The sequence below is a fragment of the Phalangium opilio genome, unplaced genomic scaffold (assembly GCF_054372755.1).
Source record: "Phalangium opilio isolate 3A_F unplaced genomic scaffold, DU_Popi_V2 ptg000055l_1, whole genome shotgun sequence".
Classification (NCBI taxonomy): Eukaryota; Metazoa; Arthropoda; class Arachnida; order Opiliones; family Phalangiidae; genus Phalangium; species Phalangium opilio.
In genome coordinates, this window is record NW_028324174.1 from 3,184,312 (window position 1) to 3,210,981 (window position 26,670).

Genomic DNA, 26,670 nt, shown 5'->3' on the forward strand with positions numbered 1-26,670 from the left:
TAAATCATCAATTTCAAATGGGTATGAAACTGGCGGCGAAAAGTTAACTTTCCCGTATAAATTGAACCAGATTTGTTTCGCGTTTTCCTCTGTCACTTCAATGGGTCTCCATTTAATCGATCTGTGGTAGTTGTTATTATACGCTTCTAATAATTCAGGTAATACGTCGATATATTTATATGAATAGTTTTGTGTGAAATACCGATACATTCGCTCCTTTAATGTTCGATTAAACCGTTCAACGATACTGCATTTCACCTCCGAGTGTGTGGCGAAAAACTTGATGTTCAAACGCTTCAATTCGCGTTGTAGTTCCTTATTTAAAAATTCATTTCCATGATCTGATTGCACAATCTTGGGTTTTCTACCAGACTCTAAAACGGATCTAAACGCCGCAACCATCGTAGATCCTTTCTTGTCTTTAATAGCGACGGCGAAGGCGAATTTACTGAATACGTCAATACAGCACAGTAGAAATCTATAACCATCATTATGACGTTTGATGTTTTGCATGTCTGCCAGATCGAGTTGCCATTGTTCATCTATACCGTACACTATCGTCTTGTTTCGTCTGAAGTTGCGCCTTGCGGGTTTGTGTAATGTATACGTATCTTGACGTTGTAGGAACTCAATAACATCATTTAAGGAGACGTTAATCCCCTTTTCCCTCGCAGCCCTATATAGTCCTTGTACACCTCCGAAGCTTCCTGGATCTTTTTCATTGAAGTATATTTCTTCTAGTTTATCAATTAGTCGTGCAGTTTAAGGTTTTTTGAGTATACCAGTAAGCGAAATCAGATAGTTCGATAATTATAATAAGAAATAATATCAAAAGCGCCGTAATAACTTTGGGATTACTTAAGTATGAAATGGATGGGGAGGCTAGAAACCCTTTGGGGGAAGGGTTGTTACAACCTTCCATGATAACTCTAAAGTAATTTGTGAGAGAAATGAAACGGGGTGTTGGTTTTTATTCTTTATTTTAACTTTATCCAATTACGAAACCCATTACCATACATAGATTCCGGGGTTGGGGGTGTGTAATCGATGTTTGGTACATCTAGGGAGGTACTTGATACATCCAGAGGTACAGCACTGGTAGAGTATTCAAATGGGAACTTATTTTTAACAAGAGTTTTGGGTGCATTTTCTTTTATAAGCAGATCGTAAAATTTGTCTAATCCAGTGACATTGTATCTCGATTTGCTTTTATATGCTTTAACAGTTTGGTGTAAAATATCCATAATATTTGACCCGATGATTGGTTGACCTTTATACATGAGTTCACCATTGGCAGACCAATTAATGTTAGTGTTACTATTAATCCACTTATATAAAGCGACGGCCGGCTTGAGGTGTGTATCTGGGATTGTCAGGGCTATTTCTGAATACCAATCTTTCTTTTTCTGTTGTTTAACAGGTTTCTTCTTTTTTCTTTTGTTAATAGCACTTGTTAATATATGGTTGTACATGTTAACTTTTTGCGTCTAGTTTAATTTGCTATCATCCAATACAGTCTTCGTATCCAAATTTTCACCAATTTCAACTTTTGGTTGCGAGTTTAATCGACGGTAAACTTCTTCAGGTACCAAAATCATCTTTCTAGCCATTTTTAATTGCTCTGCTTATAGCCGCACCAGCACTGCTAGCAAGTGATAAGAGGGGGGCTAACAAAAGAGGTATAAATCCTCCTATTTGAATAAGGATCTTTTTTCGTTTTGCTACGGTGCTTTGTTTAGATAACTTCCGTAACATTAGACAGTGCTTCTTCAATCGTTTCTTCTGGTCATCTGATAACTTCACGTTACCGCGTAGGACATTTATACAACATTCCACTATAGCCTTGATAGAGTCATTACTAGCGTGTTTGATAGCGTATTTTCTCTGACACGCATTACAAGTAGTCAGATACTTTAAGAAATGTTGATGCGTATGCACCCTTTTCATTTTGGAATATAGACTGCGGCTTCTTCGCCCGGTATGAGTCCCGTCCATAGTCTGTGATCATCTGACGTCGTTGGCTTTAAATCAACCCATAAATACCCAAAATCTCTAGCAATTGCCTGATGGAACGCGTCGATGACGTATTTACTATTAGTGGGACAAATCTGTTTGGCTAAATGAAATATAGCCGATTTATCTCGAGGAGATTTGAATATTATCAAGTAGTGGGCGTTTAAATTTAATGTTCTAATTTCCTTCCCGGGGTAATATAAATTTTGCATCAAAATAAAAACAGAGGTGTTTTTATGGTGTGATCCCCGTATGAACAAATTAGTTACATCCTTGTTATTAGATATTTCACAAAGTAAATCGTCAAGTATAACAAAATTCTTGATATTGGGGTCTAATATATTCACATTTAATATACCCTCGTGAAATTCTACGGAAGGCGTGTGATCTAATACCGAATTAATTAATTTCGGTTGATATTCAGTGTAACACCATATTATCCTATCTGGAGAGGGTGATATACATATATCTTTATACTTTATAAGGTTAGCTACAAAGTATGATTTTCCCGATTGTGTCGCCCCGGCTATGAGACCATTAAATGGATGTTGTAAGCTGAAGTCCATTTTAAGGAATGAATCACTTTTTAAGAATCAAGTTGTTTTTTATTACAAATATTCTTTGACATTACATACGATTTGACCAATCATGATTTATTAGGGTGTGACATCTTCAGATTTTAATAGTATTTTCTTCGAAATACAGACAATATGAGAAAACATATATTTACAGAATCGCTCATCAAGAAATGTGTCTGAGTCAATGGTGGGTGTAACACCCGAATACCCTAATTTACCAACGGTGGATGTAAAGTTCATTTCTACGCGGGTATTCCAGTCGTACATTATACAGTCGTGTTTTATCTGGGAAGGATTGTCGGTTTCACACCCATAGCATGCCTTTGAGATTGCTTCCGTTAACTGCACCAGTATGAATTTCTGTATTTTCTCGTAGACTCGCTTGGCCTCACCCAAGAACGCGGTAACCTCGTCGTATTTATCCAATAAAGCAGGCCAGTGAGGTTTTGAGATGGCAAAACCGACTTTCGTAGGATAGTGTTTACCGTAGTTCACACCGCTACCCAATCGCATTTCTCGGATGTTAATGATTCTGGTATCTTGAAATTCGGACAAGTCAACTCGTTTCGTTTGTGATCCCTCGAAAAACCAGGCAGATGGAAAGACTGTTTCGCCGTCGAAGAACTTTGAAATTTCCCCACGCTCCTGGTAGAGTTCACCGAATTCACGTTCGGTCAAAGTAATTAAGGGACCTCTATTCAGACAGCCCAACTGAATTTTACAGTCCGGAGTCACGCTAATTCCTTAAAGTGTAGAAATTGGAAATATCTTGGCGGTGTGCCTGCATAGAAATTCCGAGTTAAAACAATACAAACGTCAAACTTTTATTAAATACATAGCGTATACGTACATTTTTAATTCTTTACAAGTCCAGAGAATGAATTCAAATTTCAATGGCATGTCTTTTTATACCCCCGGTTGTTTACTTTACACTCAAAGGGGTCAATAAGATTTTTCGCATAAGTCTGCAATTTTACAGAACCCCATCGCAATATCTGAAAACCATTCTTCCAGCCTTTACTGTATTAGTTCCATTCGAATAGATAAACAATCGATTTATAAACTCGAGAAATAAACTTTTCACGCTACCGCTTATGGATACACCAAATTCCCGGGGAAATTTTCGCTCTCTTAGGTTCTTAGTTCGAATTTGGGGTGATTTTATGTTGTTGACTGATAAAATGCTATCGGTATTTGCGAAGAATTATCACGGCGTTGAAATTTTTGATTTTCCATATATAAAAGCACGGTTTGTGGTTCCGGGGGTATCGCCGTAAAAAGTCCATTATTTCTAGGGGATTTCTACACCCCGTTCACCCCATCTATCGAAATTCGACGGGAGGCGATATATCCCTACCCGTGCTTAGACCTCCGACTCGCGTATCCCTACCCGTGCTTAGACCTCCGACTCGCGGCATAAAATGCTCCTGAAAAAGCCGTCGGGGTGATAACCCCATGTTATTTTTACGGGGTGCTGTGCACCCCGTTATTGTGAACTCTCATTTTTATATTACTGTCGCGATAAATAACATTTGACATGGAGCGTGCCACGAGAATTTTGTTAATAAAAAGGCAGGGCGTTACGCAATTGGTAAAAGGAACTTATTTAAAATTATAAATGATATTTTAAACTTATTTGAATTTTTAAATCATTTGGTGTTATTTATTGGATGTTTCACTATGCTGATTAGTCTTATAATTAGTAGAATAATCGATAAAAAATTCACTTGATTTTCGATTTCACCCTCCCTTTAACTCTTTCTTACTCGCCATCATGCCGACATAGAATTCGTGCTTCCAAATGCAGAAGAAACCACGTAAAGAAAACCCCACTTTGTTTATGTCCTTATGATTCGTTAAAAATGCATCACGTGGCAGCAGCATCTCGCTTCTCGCTAAACGGGACGCTAGAAATATCTGTCTCAGACAGATCGGAGCTAGCGTCATTTTCTCGCTCTAGTTTGTCATTTTCTGGGTTCTAGTAGATGCTTCCAGCGTAAATAAAAATACCAAAGCTAGAAGCAAGATTGAGTTCTAGCGACATTTTCTCGCTCTCGCGCGTTTTTTTCACGCTTCTAGCTTCTATGAAAATGCGGCTTAAGACTAGGTAAAAGAGTACTTATCAGTTGTAGCTCACGCGGTTCTTGAAGCGTTCAACTTCCCTGAGATACATGGAACAATTAGACGAGGAGACTTCATGCTTGGTATAATAATTGGTACGATGCTTCCGGTTACTCATGGTACAGTTAACACATCGAGGAGAAGTAGCCTTCCAGTCGTTGTAGTGGTGATTACCACCACAATACGCACAGACGGGTACCCGGACATGACATTGGGCGCCCAAGTGGCCAAAATCCTGGCACTTGTAGCAATGGGAGATATTAAGGCGTTCTCGAATGCGGTGACGTGTAAAGTTGAGATAGACAGTACCATGATTTAGGAGGCTATGATAGACCCGCAGTTTAACTTCCACAATGCAGTTGGTTCCACGACTGGTGTTAACCTTTTTCACAACTCTGATGTCTTCCGGGTCAAGGTCAACTGTTGTCTGTGAAAGTAAGGCAGAGTGGATATCTTCCAAGTTGAGATTATCGTCAATGTCGTATTTGGTAAGTTGCGGAAAACGAGGCGTAGGCGAGTGGCATTTGAAGATCTTAGCCAGCTGGGTATCTTCCTTCATCCTAGTGAGTAGCTGGTCCTTGTCTACCTTGTCTCTAAGCGCCACGAAAAGCCCGTTATCTTGACAAGGTCTAAGTGCGTTGACTCCAATTTTTAGTAGGCCCGGCTTAATTAGTCTCTGAAACTCCTTCTCGACTGCCTTGGAAGTTGAGTTCACTTCAAGTTAATATATTAATATCGTGTTTTCCTTTGCAGGTTCTGGTTTAGTTGCTGGATGTACAAAGTGAGGTGTGGATACGGCTTCACGCTGATGGGCTGCGGAAGGCTGTATCACGGCAGCAAAGGACGGAAGTGGTGGTGGTCGTATAGAGGGTTGTGGTGCAAAGACATTCGCAGGAGCTGATGGTACGGCTAGCAGCTTTGAGTTAAGGTTGACCAGGATTCGATCTTTTTCAGCAGCAGCCCCTTCAACTCGGGCGCCATAGGCAAGTGGGTCCATTACTAAGTTGGTGACATCTCTCCATAGAGCCTCACCACTTTCTTGCAGAGAGAGACTGGAAATAGACACTTATTAAAACACCGTGCATGTATAAGTGTCTGGAATTGGGCGATTAGGTCGGATAACTATTGCGTTGCCCGTAGATCCTGATATCCAGATGAAGTTTCCGGCGTAGAGTTCCGTAGTTGATGCGAGTTTCTAGTGGTGTTATTCATTATAACTATGGAGGGACTATGCTGTTGTTCTTGGAGAAGTCGCCGTCTAGTTTTGGTCCGGTCTGAGAGGGAACTTGCGACGTACTACTGGATCAAGTTGGCGTATTTATCTTGGCTGGAGGAGCTTTAGTAAATGGAACCGAGGGTGTAACTCCTTGGATATTACCGGGAGTTACAGATGGCGAGTTGAAGACATTTGGGCTCTTGACTGGTGAATGTCAAGGTAATTGCTTGTTGGGCAGGAACGGATTAATATTTGGATCCACGATGAGAGGGTCCTCGATTAATGTACTGTCGTCAAAATTCAAGGTGAAGTAAGTTGTGAGGTACTTGTAAGAACCGGCGCGAGACTTACAAGTAGCGCGAGAAGGGTAACACCGGACCCCGAGGGGCTTTAAACCGGCCGCGGAGACTTGACTTTCAGCGATGCACGGTAAGTTTAATTACTTTTAAAAAGTGAAAATCCGGATAAAAATTCGAAGTTAAAAACCGGACCTAGGACTGTTCACGAGCTCGAGCCAGCTCGGGCTCGTGACGAGCGAGCCGAGCCGAGCCGCCACTTTTGCGGCTCGATTAATTAGCGAGCGAGCTTTTTTATGGTCGAGCCAAGCCGAGCCGAGCCGGCTCGCGAGCTTAGTCACTGATATAGTGCTTTCGTTTTAGCCTTTATTCTCTCCACCAATAGCGTTCCGTTGTATTTTTACATGAAATAAAGCGTGGGAAAAATCTCTCGTCTCTAAACTTGAGCATATTTTAAAGAGCGGGTTTTACTGAACCACTACATTCCTAAACATGGGATGGCATTTATAGTCATTCTCAAGTTTGACGTTGGTAGTAGCAATTTTTTTTAAACATGTATATGTTAATCGAGCCAGCTCGGCTCGGCTCGATCATTTTCGAGCCGAGCCGAGCTAGAGCCGAGCCAAGACCCAGCTCGGCTCGAGCTGAGCCGAGCCGCCGTTTTTTGACTCGAGCCGAGCCGAGCTTTTAAAAAGCTCGCTCAGCTCGGCTCGTGAACAGTCCTAACCGGACCCCGAATGGTTTTATGCTTGTAAGTCAAAATACCGAAATGCAAAATGTTGAAGGCACAATATCGACGGTCAAAATAGCGAAAACAACAAGAGCGAAATGCAACAATAGCGAAATATCTTTATAGCGATAGCAAAGTTAGCGAATTAGCTCAAAATCTTTAAACGCTTAATACATTTTTATCGAAAATTAATAACAGCTATATACCTTTTCAACGAAACCTAATATAAAGTAGTAAAGATTCGAAAATTACCAAATTGAATGCACATGCGATGAAGATAGCATCGTTATTATTAAACATTATCAATGCATTGGTCGAATAATCCTCAAACTATAATGCAACCCACCATTAAAGGTCTAGACTTCGAGAACTTTTTGAAATCATAGCTTAAAGACTGTCGAGAGCTACTTCAGAGCTAAATTCTCCATCAGAAAAAAAATGGAGTCAATGGACATAATCCCCTATCGTAGGCGACAAAATCGTCGTGGACAAATTCCCCCAAACTGTGATTTATTGGGAGGAAAATCTCTTTTATATTAAGTATCAAAATAAAGAACAATATTATGCAAAATGGAGTAATGTTATATCGGAAGTAAATATAAAATGTAATCTTTTGGAAAAGGCACGTTATTCTCGGAAGTCAATAAAGATAAACAACAATATTTGGAAAAGGCATACGATTTTGGGAAGTAAATGAAGATAAACAACAACATTTTGGAAAAGGCATATTATTTTTGGAAGCCAATGAAGATAAACAACAATATTTTGGAAAGGCATATTATTTTGGGATGTCAATGAAGATAAACCACATTATTTTGGAAAAGGCACGTTATTTTGGGAAGTCAATGAAGATAAACAACAATATTTTGGAAAAGACATTATTTTGCGAAGTGAATAAAGATAATCAACAATATTTCGGAAAAGGCATATTATTTTGGGAAGTCAATAAAGATAAACAACAATATTTTGGAAAAGGCCAATTATTTTGGGATGTCAATGAAGATGAACCACATTATTTTGGAAAAGGCATATTATTTTTGGAAGTCAATGAAGATAAACAAAATATTTTGGAAAAGGCATATTATTTTTGGAAGTCAATAATTAATTCGAGAGGTCGAGGTGAACGGTCGCAAATTTTTGAGCTCCGCGATAATAGGATCCTTATCTACAAATCTAGCGTAAAAAATGTCTGAGTGTAAAAAATGTAGTTTAATCTTATCTAACGCCAAAGAAACCGAGCAATGCACAAAATGTGAAGAATTCTTTCACGTATCTTGTACGAGTATTAAATCCGAAGAAAATCTACGTAAACAAGGAACGAGCAAGTCATCTTGGAGGTGCAACCTGTGCAAAAACCCTAAAACAGACGACGATGAACTGGCTAGTAATGAGAAAACAGCGACAGACCTGCAACTCTTAGCTCAAAATGTAAGCCATATTCTAAAAAAAACTACAAACTCTTGATGATATTGAAGTGAAAATAAATAAAATAGCGATCATTGAAAACAATTTGGATAAGATAGATGATATTGAGAAGTCGGTACAATTTTGCTCCGACCAAATAGACGATTTTAATAAATCTATAGTATCAGTATGTGATGACTTAAAATCTATAAAAAAGGAAAATGAAGATCTAAAACTAGCCAATAAGGAGCTAGACACGAGAATAACTGAGCATGTTCACCAAATTAATGAATTAAAGCAAGAAAGTCTACTACCTAACATAGAGATAGCCGGCATTGAACCCACGAAAAAATGAACAATTAACCCAGATCTTGAAAGCGGTAGCGGGAGAAATAGGTCAAAACTATGATCATTCAGAAATTGCGGAAGTATATAGGCTACCAATGGGTAGTAAAACTATGCCGATAATTAGAGATTGCTTTGTGACGAAAAAATCTCGAGACTCATGGCTTAAACAATTTAAAACTAAGCGGGACGTTAAAGCTAAAGATATAGACAAGAACTTAAAAATACCCGATTTTATATTATAGAACAACTGACCCCGATGAATAAAAAAATCCTTTACGAAGTTAAACAATTAGCTAAAGCCAACAACTATAAATATGTATGGGTTAGCGATGGAAAAAATTTTTGCGTAAAGACGATAAACAAGAGCCATTAGAATTAAAAACCTAGATGAACTTAAATTAATTTGAAACTAATGTTTTTATAGAATGCTCATAAAAATAAACTTAAAATTATAATTTCTTAACCCATGTTTGAAGACACTAATGCTTTTTTTAAAACTAATGTTAACGAAACAATCTTACAAAAAAACTTTCACCAAACAATTAACGTAGAATTAAATTCTTTCAACATATTCCATTTAAATATTCGTAGTGCGAGACAAAATTTTGACCAATTTGTAGTCTTTCTTGAATCGTTAGGATACATGTTTGATATAATTGTTTTAACAGAGACCTTTGAAATCTTTGATATAAACTTAATCTCACTCGAGGGCTACGATGCTATCTTTCCAACTGAATATAAGAACCGAAATGACGGCGTCGTAATTTATATAAAGAATAATCTACACTGTTAGAAAAATGAGTCCAATGACTGTCCAAATTTGCACAAAGTAATCCAAATTTGGATGGCAAGTGATGTAAGGGTCCAAAAATGTTAGTTTTAATCCAAAAATGGATGCCTTCGATTCTTGATGCTAAAACTATCCAAATTTGCACAAATGGTCCAAATTTGGATGGGAAGTGATGTAAGGGTCCAAAAATGGTAGATTTAATCCAAAAATGCATGCCTCCGATTCATGGTGTGAAACCCATCCATATCTCAACATAAACACCCTAGACTCGAACAAAGAGGGGTTAAGGTATATAAAAGGGTTAAGGTAAAAAGGGGAGAGCGGAATGATATTTGAGGATCACCTACATAAATATTTATCTATTTCTCATCAATCATTTCTCTTTATTGATAAGCAATTGCAGAAGTTAAAGCAAAACACAGACACGTAAATACAAAGCCTCTCCCCAGAGAGGTGAAAATCCACTTCCCCTACAATAATTCAGAGAGTCACGCTTGAAACATCTTTTGGTCTTTTACCTCAAAACGACTTCTTTATTCCGTTTTTATTAACTAACGATATCAATACTTGTCATACATTAACTTTGGAAAGAGCTTCATGTCTTAATTACTCGCTTTATATAAACTATGAAATGTATCCAGTGACCCAAACTTCCTTACTCGTCCTATATAAACTTTGACTACAGATTTTTTGGTTAAGATAGGTTTTTCTCAAATATTTTATTAAAATTATATGATATTATTTATTTTTATCGAGAGTTACTTATCATACTTTTAGTAATAACTTGATCATATCTATCGGTATACCTCATCTATATAAACTCATGGATTTCTGATCTTTGTCACGCGCTTATTTGAAAATTCTTTTGCTAACCCAATTGTTTTGTTTAGATCTGTAAATTTAACAAGTTTTTGATGCTAGTGTAGCAAATACAAACTCTTAAACTTACTATCTAATTTAAAAACAACTTATAGTTAAACATTAATTATGTAATTCTAATATTCTCAGCCACGCACGAGCAATATTGCTCATGTGGCTAGTAGGAATTTTTTTGTGTATTATACTATTGACAAAAAAAATAAAGATAAACAACAATATATTATTTTGGGAAGTCAATGAAAATAAAAAACAACATCTAAACATTTTAGTTAGGCAATATTTCTCATTAGTGCTTTTCTTCCTAATTTAAGAAATAACAAAAAAGGGATATGACAGAAAATTAATGGAATTTGTTTTGTGACATAATCATGGCTTGAATTCTAATATTAGATTTTCTATTCTAATAACTTAGACTACAATAAACTTGTTTCATTGCGGCCAATAACAACAAAGTTTGGTTTCAGCATGCGTCTAACATTGGTTCTTAAGTCCTAATGAACTAGAATAATTAATGAATAAAACCATCTAGGTATGGTTAATTTTCCATTACCTGCACGGACACAAAATATATAGTTATACATTAATGACTAAAGTACTATAGTACAAAATATAAAATCAAACAAAAATATTATTTACAGTTATTTACATGAACCTAAGCACCGTTAAGTGTCTTTAGTTAAGAGTACCCGATATTTAAGCATAGTTTTTACGGGTATTTGGACGCAATACGCGGGTGCTGGGAGGTACAGGGGTCACACTTTGTTTTGCATCTCTGGATCAAACCGTCTTCTCTTATAGAGTCTTAGGTTTGACCAGTGTTGAGTACCGACGGATTTATTGTCTTCATATGTTTATATTATCGTAAAATCTTTGTCGAGTACAGCAATATATACCCAGGATGCCGATTTCCGCACAATTTTCGAGAATCATGGCCCAATTCCGCACTATTTTAACTACCCGTTTGGGCACAGTTTTTAAATGGAAATTTTAGTTCACCATTTTTTACCTAAACCCATTTCTGCAAAGATTTAGGGTTAAATTTGGTTCGGTTAGGGTTAGGTTTAGGATAGAGGCTTGCTATTAAACTTGAGATTTGACCATTGCAATATTACTATCGATATGTTTATGATTTTTAAAAGTACATTTAAATATTGTACTAATCTTCAGGCTGTAATCAGTTTAAAATAATTTGGAAAAGGCATATAAAAATTCCAGAAAGGTTATTTTATTTCGGAAGTAGATAATTGTAAACAGTAATGTTTTGGAAAAGGCATATTATAATTCGAGAAAGGTTATTATATTTCGGAAGTATATACTTGTAAACATTAATTTTTTTGGAAAAGGCGTAACATTGTTGCACCATTTCCATAATATTACTAACCTAAGTCTAACCAAACGAAACAAAACCTAACCTAACCTGGCCTAATACTATTTAGTTGAAATAATCAACTTTAACCTAACCAAATTATCCATAATTATTAATAAAGACTTAGGATTTCTAAACGGCTTAGTTCAAAAGGTTTAGATAATTTCTTTTTACTAACCAAAACATTTTCAGTTAAATAAATTGCATTGCTTCTAATTTAATTTGAAGGTGCTGAAGTGCTTTGTTTTTGTCAATACAAGGCCTACTGTACTAAAAGAAAAAACACTGACTGGCGGAAAGCAGAACAAAAAACTTAAAGCCATAATGCCGTTAAACAAAGATAACCATAAAAAAGCTATCTTTGTCTCCCACCTGCCAATATGCACAACAAATGAGGAACTGCGAGTTTGTATTATAGAAGACTCGAGTTTCAAAACTGTAACTTGTCTACGCATTAACTCTAAACATCCAGATAAGTACGCGTCATTCTATGTCACGGCGGATGATGACGAAATCGAGCTGCTATATGACCCCGTAAACTTTCCTGAAGGCAGTTTTGTCAATATGTTTAGGGGTCCATTGCACGACAGCATGATCTATAATTTCGAGTCTGATGTGACCATAGTCTAAGACAAGCGTCATACTATAATCATGGTTTCAAACACACACATCACTTTTTATTATCAAGATGTACGAGGTCTTAGGACCAAACAAGAAGAATTTTATGCCAACTGTTTATTACAAAACTACGATATAATTGCTCTAACTGAAACCTGGCTTAGTTCCTCTCATTCTTCATCGGATTATTTTACCACAAACTACAATGTCCTCCGTACAGATAGAGCGGAGTCATCTAGAGGCGGTGGGGTCCTCGTAGCAATATATAAACACATTAAAGTTTTAAGGAGAACAGACTTAGAACAGAACTTTGAGGCAGTATGGGTGGAAATATTTAGTGCAAATAACAAGAAACTCTTATGTGGGACCACATATACAGGGTGTTACAAAAAGATGTGTCACAAATTCAGGGGCGCATTCTACGAGTCAAAACAAGACTAAGTCACCAAAGAACTATGGTCCAAAACTGAACACCCGCGGAGATACGGGCCATCAAAGTATCACGTAAAATGCGATGAATTTTCCCTTCAAGTGAAGCGACGAATATGGCTTGACCATATTGTTTTCAATTAAGTGGTCATAATTGAAAAATATTCGATATTTAAGAAACGATCGATTCTGGGGGCAGAGCTAAAAGCATTTTAGACCAAAAAATTAAACATTTAATTTGGTAAAAAGTTTTAATGTGGCCTAAAGTTACAACGGCGTTTTCAGATCGCTGTAGTTGCTGAGTGGCTTGGTTTTTCATTCATTAAAACGATGGCCCATTGAACTTCTTTGTCAAGCCAACGAGTAAAGCGCTTTTACGTGTAAGCAAGAGCGCCTAGTTATTGGAAAGATGTCGTGACAAAGGCATGAACCTAGTAAAACCGGCGTTTTTAACCAGACCGTGGTATTATTACCCAATCTCGCATGTCTGTTATCGAACCCCTGTGGAAGTTACGTTTGCCATCGAACATTCGTGGATATCTGTGTCGTGGGACATTCTTCTAAGACAGATTCACTATCGGCCACGTATTCAATAAATGACGCATACGGCGACAAACGACCAATGCTATTTCCTCACGTGATTGTAATACTGTATGACGCGTAATCCATCGAAAAGTAGTCGCTAAAGTACATTGCTGCTAGTAATGATTGATAACTACACCTGCTAGATCAAATGTCAACTAGTACATTACAATGTTCTTTAAAGGGTGCAATGAGCATCGAGATAGTATTTTATTAATTAAATTTTACAAAATTTGTTCAAAATGTTGTCCTTGAGCTCTTGCGCAAGCTTCGGCCCTTTTAACGGAAGACCTACGAACACGTTCAAAGATTCCAGGTGTATTTCTGATGGTTTCGCATGCCTCAATGATCCGTCGACGTAACTCTTCGATGTTTGGGACTTCCGTTTGGTAAACCATGTCCTTCAAATGACCCCAAAGAAAGAAATCCAAAGGGTTGAGGTCGGGCGAATGAGCTGGCCAAGCAACAGGTCCTCCACGACTGATCCACCTTCCAGGATAGGTGGCGTCCAAATGTACCCGAACGTCGCGCCTGAAATGAGCGGGAGCGCCATCGTGCATAAACCACATGTCGCGTCACTGAGCCAAGGGCACATCATCTAAAAGTTCCGGTAGCGTTTCAGTTAGAAAATGGAGATAATGTTGACCGTTAAGTCTTTGTGGGAGGAAGTGCGGTCCGGTTAAAAGATTACCAACAATACCGCACCAAACATTTAAACCAAATTTGACTTGATGACTTGCTACCACGATGGCATGCGGGTTCTCTTGGCTCCATTGATGCATGTTGTGAGAGTTGATGATTCCGTCCTGGGCAAACGTGGCCTCGTCGGTCACTAAGACCATGCCTGGAAATTGGGGGTTCGCAACACATTGGTGGATAAACCAGTTTGAAAACTGTAGCCTCCTTGGATAGTCATCTGGATTTAAAGCCTGAACCTTCTGGTAGTGGTACGGGTGAAATCCGTGATTGTTTAGGATTCTCCAAACCTTTACATGATTTACATCAAGTTGATCTGCCACCTTGCGGGTACTGGTTCCGGGATCATTTTGTATGATTTGCAGGGCTTGGTTTTCTAAGTTTTCGGGTACATCTTGCGGTCTTCCAGCTCCACCCCTTCGCCGTAGTTGCCCTGTCTCTCGCAAACGTCGATCTACCGCCTCGTGGAGGACCTGTTGCTTGGCTAGCTCGTTCGCCCGACCTCAACCCTTTGGAGTTTTCTTGTGGTACAATCTTCTAAGACGGATTCACTATCGGCCACGTATGCAATAAATGACGCATACGGCGACAAACGACAATGCAATTTCTCACGTGATTGTAATACTGTATGACACGTAATCCTTCGAAAAGTAGTCGCTTAATTACATTGCTGCTAGTAATGATTGATAACTACACCTGCTAGATCAAATGTCAACTAGTACATTACATTGTTTTTTAAAGGGAGCAATGAGCATCGAGATAGTATTTTATTAATTAAATTTTACAAAATTTGTTCAAAATGTTGTCCCTGAGCTCTTACGCAAGCTTCGGCCCTTTTAACGGAAGACCCACGAACTCGTTCAATGATTCCAGGTGTATTTCTGATGGTTTCGCATGCCTCAATGATCCGTCGACGTAACTCTTCGATGTTTGGAACTTCCGTTTGGTAAACCATGTCCTTCAAATGACCCCAAAGAAAAATCCAAAGGGTTGAGGTCGGGCGAACGAGCTGGCCAAGCAACAGGTCCTCCACGAGGCGGTAGATCGACGTTTGCGAGAGACAGGGCAACTACGGCGAAAGGGTGGAGCTGGAAGACCGCAAGATGTACCCGAAAACTTAGAAAACCAAGCCCTACAAATCATACAAAATGATCCCGGAACCAGTACCCGCAAGGTGGCAGATCAACTTGATGTAAATCATGTAAAGATTTGGAGAATCCTAATCAATCAAAGGTTCAGGCTTTAAATCCAGATGACTATCCAAGGAGTCTACTGTTTTCAAACTGGTTTATCCACCAATGTGTTGCGAACCCCCAATTTCCAGGCATGGTCTTAGTGACCGACGAGGCCACGTTTGCCCAGGACGGAATCATCAACTCTCACAACATGCATCAATGGAGCCAAGAGAACCCGCACGCCATCGTGGTAGCTAGTCATCAAGTCAAATTTGGTTTAAATGTTTGGTGCGGTATTGTTGGTAATCTTTTAACCGGACCGCACTTCCTCCCACAAAGACTTAACGGTCAACATTATCTCCAATTTCTAACTGAAACGCTACCGGAACTCTTAGATGATGTGCCCTTCGCTCAGTGGCGCGACATGTGGTTTATGCACGATGGCGCTCCCGCTCATTTCAGGCGCGACGTTCGGGCACATTTGGACGCCACCTATCCTGGAAGGTGAATCGGTCGTGGAGGACCTGTTTCTTGGCCAGCTCATTCGCCCGACCTCAACCCTTTGGATTTCTTTCTTTGGGGTCATTTGAAGGACATGGTTTACCAAACGGAAGTCCCAAACATCGAAGAGTTACGTCGACGGATCATTGAGGCATGCGAAACCATCAGAAATACACCTGGAATCTTTGAACGTGTTCGTGGGTCTTCCGTTAAAAGGGCCGAAGCTTGCGCAAGAGCTCAAGGACAACATTTTGAACAAATTTTGTAAAATTTAATTAATAAAATACTATCTCGATGCTCATTGCACCCTTTAAAGAACATTGTAATGTACTAGTTGACATTTGATCTAGCAGGTGTAGTTATCAATCATTACTAGCAGCAATGTACTTTAGCGACTACTTTTCGATGGATAACGCGTCATACAGTATTACAATCACGTGAGAAATAGCATTGGTTGTTTGTCGCCGTATGCGTCATTTATTGCATACGTGGCCGATAGTGAATCTGTCTTAGAAGAATGTCCCACGACACAGATATCCACGAATGTTCGATGGCAAATGTAACTTCCACAAGGGTTCGATAACAGACGTGCGAGATTTGGTAATAATACCACGGTCTGGTTAAAAAGGCCGGTTTTACTAGGTTCATGCCTTTGTCACGACATATTTCCAATAACTAGGCGCTCTTGCTTACACGTAAAAGCGCTTTACTCGTTGGCTTGACAAAGAAGTTGAATGGGCCATCGTTTTAATGAATGAAAAACCAAGCCACTCAGCAACTACAGCAATCTGAAAACGCCGTTGTAACTTTAGGCCACATTAAAACACTTTACCAAATTAAATGTTTAATTTTTTGGTCTAAAATGCTTTTAGCTCTGCCCCCAGAATCGATCGTTTCTTAAATATCGAATCTTTTTCAATTATGAGCACTTAATTGAAAACAATATGGTCAAGCCATATTCGTCGCTTCACTTGAACGGAAAATTCATCGCATTTTACGTGATACTTTGATGGCCCGTATCTCCGCGGGTGTTCAGTTTTGGACCATAGTTCTTTGGTGACTTAGTCTTGTTTTGACTCGTAGAATGCGCCCCTGAATTTGTGACAAATCTTTTTGTAACACCCTGTATATCCCCAACTAGTCCCGCTTCACTGTAACGACTTGGAAACACACCTTTCATCAAAGTTCTTAGAACATCAGGGCGATATCTTATTTATGGGCGACTTTAATGTACCAAACGTCGACTGGAACTTAGGTACAATATCGGTTTGTAGACCGTCTGTTTAACCTAAAGCAAGACACTTACTAGACCTGACATCTGCGAGCAATTTATCTCAGCTTAACCAAACTCCTAACCATTGAGGAGAAATATTAGATCTCCTTTTTAGTAATTCACCGAACATTCGGAAACCAGTAAACGCGGCTCCACTTGTACCCATTGACAAGTATCATCCGCCATTACAACTAGCTTACCAAAAATTTAAACTCAAGCCGGTGTCCCCTCGCGGTAGAGCTACTTTTATCTACAAAAGAGGCGATTACTTTAACCTTTATATTATGTAAAGAACAGTAATTGGGACCTGTTGGAGGAAACAGATGATATTCCGGAACTAACTTCAGTAGTCACTTCAAACATTATCAGCGCTATGGAAAAGACAATCCCCATTAGTAAATCGGGGAAAACTGGTCCCACTAATAACAGGAAGAACTACGCTACTTGGTACTCAAACGACCTACGTATTGCATTAAGACGGAAAAAGTACTTTCACGGGAAAGATATAAAAGACAGGCAAGACCACAGGATTTTCTTAACTATAAAAAATACAGATTGGAAGTCAGGCGCCTTTTGAAACGAGAAGAGGCGACTTACGCCAAGACGATCCATGACTCAATTAAGAAAGATCCTAAGTTATTTTGGTCGTACGTAAATTCTACAAAGGATTCGGCTACTGGGAGGCTATTCTCTAAAAATCGAAAATCATTCGGATCACTCCGAATTCTTATGATTCGGATCGGGCTCATTCGGAGTGGACCGAAAAAACCGTATTCTCTAACCCCAATCCTTATCATCATTCGGATACTTCGAAACTTTTCTCTCAATCCAAATGGACGTCACTTCCTCTTAAGCCACGTGTTGATTTTTCCATCACGTGGGGTACTTTTCCACGCCCAATTCTTCCTTATTGGTCAATTTGATTAGGCGCGCTTTCAAATTGAAAGGATGGACACTTTGGTTTTTCCCAAGAAGTGGAAAGTTTTGGAAAACGAGTCTTTGCACTGGGAATACATTCAATACAAAGAAAATTTTCTCTTTCGATTTCTTTTCTTAAGATACAAACACGTGCTTCTTTTTTGGTTTGAAAATATTTATTTTTAAATTTTATTTGAACATTAATTTAAAATGGGTGTTAAAGTACACGCCAAACAACAATTAATTTACGTGGAGTTTTTAGAAGCTAATAGAAATTTTGTAGACATGAAAATTAGCGCTACATTTAGTACGGTTAAGTACGAGGCCATGTGGGAGGACTTAGCCTCCCAATTAAATAGTTGCGGAGTTGGGGCGACAAAAAAGGTTGAAAAGTGGAAGAAGGTATGTTAATTTAAATACATTTTAATATATATTTTAACATAATAACTCCGTTAGTGCTTTACGGCATGGAAATCCTCCGTAAAAGCCAAAGCCTCTTAGGCCAATATTGGCAAGACTGGTGGTGGGCCACCTCCGGAATTCATTACGGATTTAAAAGGGAGGCTTATCCAAATTTTTGGCAAGGGGTTGGTCACGGGCCTAGAGTCTGTTATTGACGCTGGGTTCTCCGAAGTTCCTACCCCATCAACTTCATCCCTCCGTTCGCCTGCGGCCAACGGTTCCTCAAAGGAATCCACCTCGTCATTTGTTCCGTTGGATGACAACTTTGAGGTGGAAGTGGCACCGATTGTCCCAATGGTGGTTGGAGAACCAACCATAACTACGCCAACCAGCCGCGAGATTTCCGGTGGCGAATCTAGCGGAAACGATGATATGGGTTGTGTCAAACTCAGTTGCAGATTCTGCAAAAAGTATTTTTATATAGCAAATAATTTAGGCTAATCCTGACATTTACTAACAAGTATAACAAATCTATAGACTTAAATGAGGCTCGAAAAAAGAGAAGGGCCGAAAGCCGCAAAACGCCCTATGAACGGGTCGCGGAGCATTTGGGGGAGACCCAAACTGCCCAAAATATCGAATATGGAGGCATGAGGGAAGCTCTAGAGTCGATAGCCGCGTCCCGAGCAAAACTGGCTGAGGCGGTAACGACATTGGCCAATGCCTCAGTTATGCAGGCTAATGCCTCAGTTAGGCAGGCTAATGCCTTTGAAATAATTGCGCAGGCCTTAAGGGACAGAGTCTGAGCATTGGCGAAGAAAAAAAACAGCCCTTTTAAGGGCTACTCGTCAATAATATACTGTCGAAATAAAGGGTTAAATTTTTTTAAAAATTGAGTCGTCACGCATGATGACTTGACCGTCGGATCCCTTGCGACGAGGAGATTAGTAAAAAAATTGAACTCTTTATTTTGGCGCTATATTGTCGCCAGTGACACTTGAAGTTCCGATGTAATCTCATATATAGGCTAATGTCGTGAACATGTGCGGAGTATATTGCCTTCTCGGGGCATGTGTCGTAAACTTGCTTTGCAAGGCCGAAATATACACGCGTTCTTAGAATAATATAAATTTCACAAAAATATAATTTATCATAATATAATATGGTTTTTATAAACTAACCATCTTATTACATTATTACTTCCATTAAAATATCTGGGATTTGTTTCCTGCCGTTGGGGGCTTCTAATATCTGGGATTTGTTTCCTGCCGTTGCGGGGCTTCTAATATCTGGGATTTGATCACCTGCCGTTGGTGGCTTCTAATATCTGGGATTTGATCACCTGCCGTTGGTGGCTTCTAATATCTGGGATTTGATCACCTGCCGTTGGTGGCTTCTAATATCTGGGATTTGATCACTTGCCGTTGGTGGCTTCTAATATCTGGGATTTGATCACCTGCCGTTGGTGGCTTCTAATATCTGGGATTTGATCACTTGCCGTTGGTGGCTTCTAATATCTGGGATTTGATCACCTGTCGTTGATGGCTTCTAATATCTGGCGTTTGAATCCTGCCGTTGGGGGCTTCTAACATCTGGAATTTGATCACCTGCTGTTGGTGGCTTCTAATATCTGGGATTTGATCACCTGCGGTTGGTGGCATCTAATATCTGGGATTTGATCACCTGCCGTTGGTGGCTTCTAATATCTGGGATTTGATCACCTGCGGTTGGTGGCATCTAATATCTGGGATTTGATCACCTGCCGTTGGTGGCTACTAATATCTGGGATTTCATCACCTGCCGTTGGTGGCTTCTAATATCTGGGATTTGATCACCTACGGTTTGTGGCTTCTAATATCTGGGATTTGAAACCTGCCGTCGGGGGCTGTGAATATCTGGTATTTGAAACGTGGCGTTGGGGGCTACTAGTATCTGGGATTTGAAACCTGCCGTCGGGGGCTGTGAATATCTGGTATTTGAAACGTGGCGTTGGGGTCTACTAGTATCTGGGATTTGAAACGTGCCATTTGGGGATGCAAATATCTGGGATTTGAAACGTGCCGTTGGTGGCTTCTAATATCTGGGATTTGATCACTTGCCGCTGGTGGCTACTAACATCGGGGATTTGATCACCTGCAGTTGGTGGCTTCTAATATCTGGGATTTGATCACATGCGGTTGGTGGCTTTTAATATCTGGGATTTGATCACCTGCCGGTTGGTGGCTTCTAATATCTGGGATTTGATCACCTGCCGGTTGGTGGCTTCTAATATCTGGGATTTGATCACCTGCCGGTTGGTGGCTTCTAAAATCTGGGATTTGATTCCTGCCGTTGGTGCCTTCTAATATCTGGGATTTGATCACCTGCCGTTGGTGGCTTCTAATATCCGGGATTTGATCACATGCGGTTGGGGGCTTCTAATATCTGGGATTTGATCACCTGCCGTTGGTGGCTTCTAATATCTGGGATTTGATCACCTGCCGTTGGTGGCTTCTAATATCTGGGATTTGATCACTTGCCGTTGGTGGCTTCTAATATCTGGGATTTGATCACCTGCCGTTGGTGGCTTCTAATATCTGGGATTTGATCACCTGCCGTTGGTGGCTTCTAATATCTGGGATTTGATCACTTGCCGTTGGTGGCTTCTAATATCTGGGATTTGATCACCTGCCGTTGGTGGCTTCTAATATCTGGGATTTGATCACCTGCCGTTGGTGGCTTCTAATATCTGGGATTTCATCACCTGCCGCTGGTGGCTTCTAATATCTGGGATTTCATCACCTGCGGTTGGTGGCTTCTAATATCTGGGATTTCATCACCTGCGGTTGGTGGCTTCTAATATCTGGGATTGCATCACCTGCGGTTGGTGGCTTCTAATATCTGGGATTTTATCACCTGCGGTTGGTGGCTTCTAATATCTGGGATTTCATCACCTGCGGTTGGTGGCTTATAATATCTGGGATTTCATCACCTGCGGTTGGTGGCTTCTAATATCTGGGATTTGATCACCTGCCGTTGGTGGCTTCTAATATCTGGGATTTGATCACTTGCCGTTGGTGGCTTCTAATATCTGGGATTTGATCACCTGTCGTTGATGGCTTCTAATATCTCGCGTTTGAATCCTGCCGTTGGGGGCTTCTAACATCTGGAATTTGATCACCTGCTGTTGGTGGCTTCTAATATCTGGGATTTGATCACCTGCGGTTGGTGGCATCTAATGTCTGGGATTTGATCACCTGCCGTTGGTGGCTTCTAATATCTGGGATTTGATCACCTGCGGTTGGTGGCATCTAATATCTGGGATTTGATCACCTGCCGTTGGTGGCTACTAATATCTGGGATTTCATCACCTGCCGTTGGTGGCTTCTAATATCTGGGATTTGATCACCTACGGTTTGTGGCTTCTAATATCTGGGATTTGAAACCTGCCGTCGGGGGCTGTGAATATCTGGTATTTGAAACGTGGCGTTGGGGGCTACTAGTATCTGGGATTTGAAACCTGCCGTCGGGGGCTGTGAATATCTGGTATTTGAAACGTGGCGTTGGGGGCTACTAGTATCTGGGATTTGAAACGTGCCATTTGGGGATGCAAATATCTGGGATTTGAAACGTGCCGTTGGTGGCTTCTAATATCTGGGATTTGATCACTTGCCGCTGGTGGCTACTAACATCGGGGATTTGATCACCTGCAGTTGGTGGCTTCTAATATCTGGGATTTGATCACATGCGGTTGGTGGCTTTTAATATCTGGGATTTGATCACCTGCCGGTTGGTGGCTTCTAATATCTGGGATTTGATCACCTGCCGGTTGGTGGCTTCTAATATCTGGGATTTGATCACCTGCCGGTTGGTGGCTTCTAAAATCTGGGATTTGATTCCTGCCGTTGGTGCCTTCTAATATCTGGGATTTGATCACCTGCCGTTGGTGGCTTCTAATATCCGGGATTTGATCACATGCGGTTGGGGGCTTCTAATATCTGGGATTTGTTTCCTGCCGTTGGGGGCTTCTAATATCTGGGATTTGATCACCTGCCGTTGGTGGCTTCTAATATCTGGGATTTGATCACCTGCCGTTGGTGGCTTCTAATATCTGGGATTTGATCACTTGCCGTTGGTGGCTTCTAATATCTGGGATTTGATCACCTGCCGTTGGTGGCTTCTAATATCTGGGATTTGATCACCTGCCGTTGGTGGCTTCTAATATCTGGGATTTGATCACTTGCCGTTGGTGGCTTCTAATATCTGGGATTTGATCACCTGCCGTTGGTGGCTTCTAATATCTGGGATTTGATCACCTGCCGTTGGTGGCTTCTAATATCTGGGATTTCATCACCTGCCGCTGGTGGCTTCTAATATCTGGGATTTCATCACCTGCGGTTGGTGGCTTCTAATATCTGGGATTTCATCACCTGCGGTTGGTGGCTTCTAATATCTGGGATTTCATCACCTGCGGTTGGTGGCTTCTAATATCTGGGATTTTATCACCTGCGGTTGGTGGCTTCTAATATCTGGGATTTCATCACCTGCGGTTGGTGGCTTATAATATCTGGGATTTCATCACCTGCGGTTGGTGGCTTCTAATATCTGGGATTTCATCACCTGCGGTTGGTGGCTTCTAATATCTGGGATTTCATCACCTGCGGTTGGTGGCTTCTAATGTCTGGGATTTCATCACCTGCCGTTGGTGGCTTCTAATATCTGGGATTTCATCACCTGCCGTTGGTGGCTTCTAATATCTGGGATTTCATCACTTGCCGTTGGTGGCTTCTAATATCTGTGATTTGATCACCTGCCGTTGGTGGCTTCTAATATCTGGGATTTAATCACCTGCCGTTGGTGGCTTCTAATATCTGGGATTTGATCACCTGCCGTTGGTGGCATCTAATATCTGGGATTTCATCATCTGCCGCTGGTGGCTTCTAATATCTGGGATTTCATCACCTGCGGTTGGTGGCTTCTAATATCTGGGATTTCATCACCTGCGGTTGGTGGCTTCTAATGTCTGGGATTTCATCACCTGCCGTTGGTGGCTTCTAATATCTGGGATTTCATCACCTGCCGTTGGTGGCTTCTAATATCTGGGATTTCATCACCTGCGGTTGGTGGCTTCTAATATCTGGGATTTGATCACCTGCCGGTTGGTGGCTTCTAATATCTGGGATTTGATCACCTACGGTTGGTGGCTTCTAATATCTGGGGTTTGAAACCTGCCGTTGGGGGCTGTGAATATCTAGTATTTGAAACATGGCGTTGGGGGCTACTAGTAACTGGGATTTGAAACCTGCCGTTGGTGGCTTCTAATATCTGGGATTTGATTCCTGCCGTTGGTGGCTTCTAATATCTGGGATTTCATCACCTGCCGTTGGAGGCTTCTAATATCTGGGATTTCATCACCTACGGTTGGTGGCTTCTAATATCTGGGATTTCATCACCTACGGTTGGTGGCTTCTAATATCTGGGATTTGAAACCTGCCGTTGGGGGCTGTGAATATCTGGTGTTTAAAACGTGTATCTAGTATCTGGGATTTGAAACGTGCCATTTGGGGATGCAAATATCTGGGATTTGAAACGTGCCGTTGGTGGCTACTAACATCAGGGATTTGATCACCTGCAGTTGGTGGCTTCTAATATCTGGGATTTGATCACATGCGGTTGGTGGCTTCTAATATCTGGGATTTGATCACCTGCCGGTTGGTGGCTTCTAATATCTGGGATTTGATCACCTGCCGGTTGGTGGCTTCTAAAATCTGGGATTTGATTCCTGCCGTTGGTGCCTTCTAATATCTGGGATTTGATCACCTGCCGTTGGTGGCTTCTAATATCCGGGATTTGATCACATGCGGTTGGGGGCTTCTAATATCTGGGATTTGTTTCCTGCCGTTGGGGGCTTCTAATATCTGGGATTCGTTTCCTGCCGTTGCGGGGCTTCTAATATCTGGGATTTGATCACCTGCCGTTGGTGGCTTCTAATATCTGGGATTTGATCACCTGCCGTTGGTGGCTTCTAATATCTGGGATTTGATCACCTGCCGTTGGTGGCTTCTAATATCTGGGATTTGAAACCTGCCGTTGGGGGCTGTGAATATTTGGTATTTAAAACGTGGCGTTGGGGGCTACTAGTATCTGGGATTTGAAACGTGCCTTTGGGGGCTACTAGTATCTGGGATTTGAATCGTGCCTTGGGGGCTACTAGTATCTGGAATTTGAAACGTGCCATTGGGGGCTGCTAATACCTGGGATTTGAAACCTACCGTTGGGGAATGTAAATATCTGGGATTTGAAACCTGCCGTTGGGGAATGTAAATATCTGGGATTCGAAACGTGCCGTTGGGGCTGCTATTATCTGGGATTTGAAACGTGCCGTTGGTGGCTTCTAATATCTGGGATTTGATCACCTGCGGTTGGTGGCTTCTAATATCTGGGATTTCAAACCTGCCGTTGGAGGCTGTGAATATCTGCGATTTGATCACCTGCGGTTGGTGGCTTCTAATATCTGGGATTTGAAACTTACCGTTGGGGGCTGCGAATATCTGCGATTTGGTTCCTGCCGTTGGTGGCTTCTAATATCTGGGATTTCATCACCTGCCGTTGGTGGCTTCTAATATCTGGGATTTGATCACCTACGGTTGGTGGCTTCTAATTATTATTTTTATTATTATTAGTATTTATTTCGCAACCAAAGTTACTGGCAACCACAGAGGCAGAAGAGCCTATTTAAGGTGGTTACCCGGACGTACAATACAAATATAGAAAACAATAAATATCAAGTATACAAAAATATAAAAAAATAAAGGAAGTTTAACAATTTTTAGAGAGCCAAGTGTCCAAGAAAAATTTTGAGATATTTGTCTTAAATACGGGTAGAGAAAGGTCGTTTGCTGTTTCCCTAAGACATACGGGAAGATTATTCCATAACCGTACAGACCGAAAGAAAAATGACTTCTTTAACGCGAGGCATCTGGCATAGTGTAAGGAATACGTTAGTACGGAGTGTCTGGGATTCTCCGTCAGTATATCGTCCAATTGAAAGTATTGGCAGTCGCGCAGTCGTAATAGGGTGAGGACATCAGACACAGCTCGACGAACACAGAGCGGTTGAAACCCCAAGGCCTGTAGGCGCATATCATAGGAAAAATGTCCAGGGAAATGTGGGCGAGGAGACCGTAGGTAAAACCGCGTAAACCCCTTCTGTACCGACTCCAGCAAGGCAACATCTTTGGTAAGGTTAGGGTTCCAAACTGGAGAAGCATATTCGAGAATAGGTAGACACAGAGACCGGTACAGGGTCAACGAACCACGGGTATGTTTTGTCGTACGACGAATCAAACCACAAATGCGCTTAGCCTTGTTAGTGACCGTTCGAACCTGCGAGGTCCAAGTCAGATCACACGCAAAAATGACTCCTAGGAGGCGCATAGTGTACACCCTGGTTAAAGGTGTTGTGTATCTGGAGTTTGAAACCTGCCGTTGGGGGGCTGTGAATATCTAGTATATGAAACATGGCGTTGGGGGCTACTAGTAACTGGGATTTGAAACGTACCTTTGGGGGCTTCTAGTATCTGGGATTTGAAACGTGCCATCGATGGCATTTTGGCTTTGGCGGAAAAAGTAATTTTTGGATTAAACACCACTAAAATAACGCCTGCATTATTTTACTGGTCAATTGGGAGAGCTAGATGTTGTTCGTAATAACACCAGGTTAGTAGGACATTTTAAACAAAACGAAAATTTAGAAACTTTATTTGCGGTTGGGAAGGTCCTTCTCGCTCCAAAACGTTTCTCGAACTGGTTATTTTTACAGAAACATAAAAGAAACAATATGGCCCAAGGGCTGGGCCTTAATAGTAATTTTACACGTGACCCCCCGTATAGTTGATCTCCAATAAATCGTACAACTAAAAACATTTCTGAAACACAATCGTGTATCCCTTTTCTAATAATGTCACATTTCAAAAAATATTAATGAAAATAAATTGAGCACCCCACTAAAGTATAATTTTTAAAAACCATACGAATCAAATAATGTATCTAAAACAAAATCCTGGATCCCCTAAACCAGAAATCACTATGACCGTAAACCGTCCCCTCTATTTTACGAAACCTATTCTAACCATCCAGCATAATCTCTGATGTATCACGCGCACCAAGTGCAGTAGTGCACGAAAATTATCATCTTGTTTCCCTTCACTCAAAAAAGCCCGCGAGATTTAAACTACCTTTCTTTCCTCTCTCGCCTCTCCGAGCAGGATGCCCCCTCTCCCTCTTCCCCCTCTCACTAATATACCAGGCAGGCAGTTCTCTCTCTACGCGGAGCTTCGTTTCCCTCTACGTATCG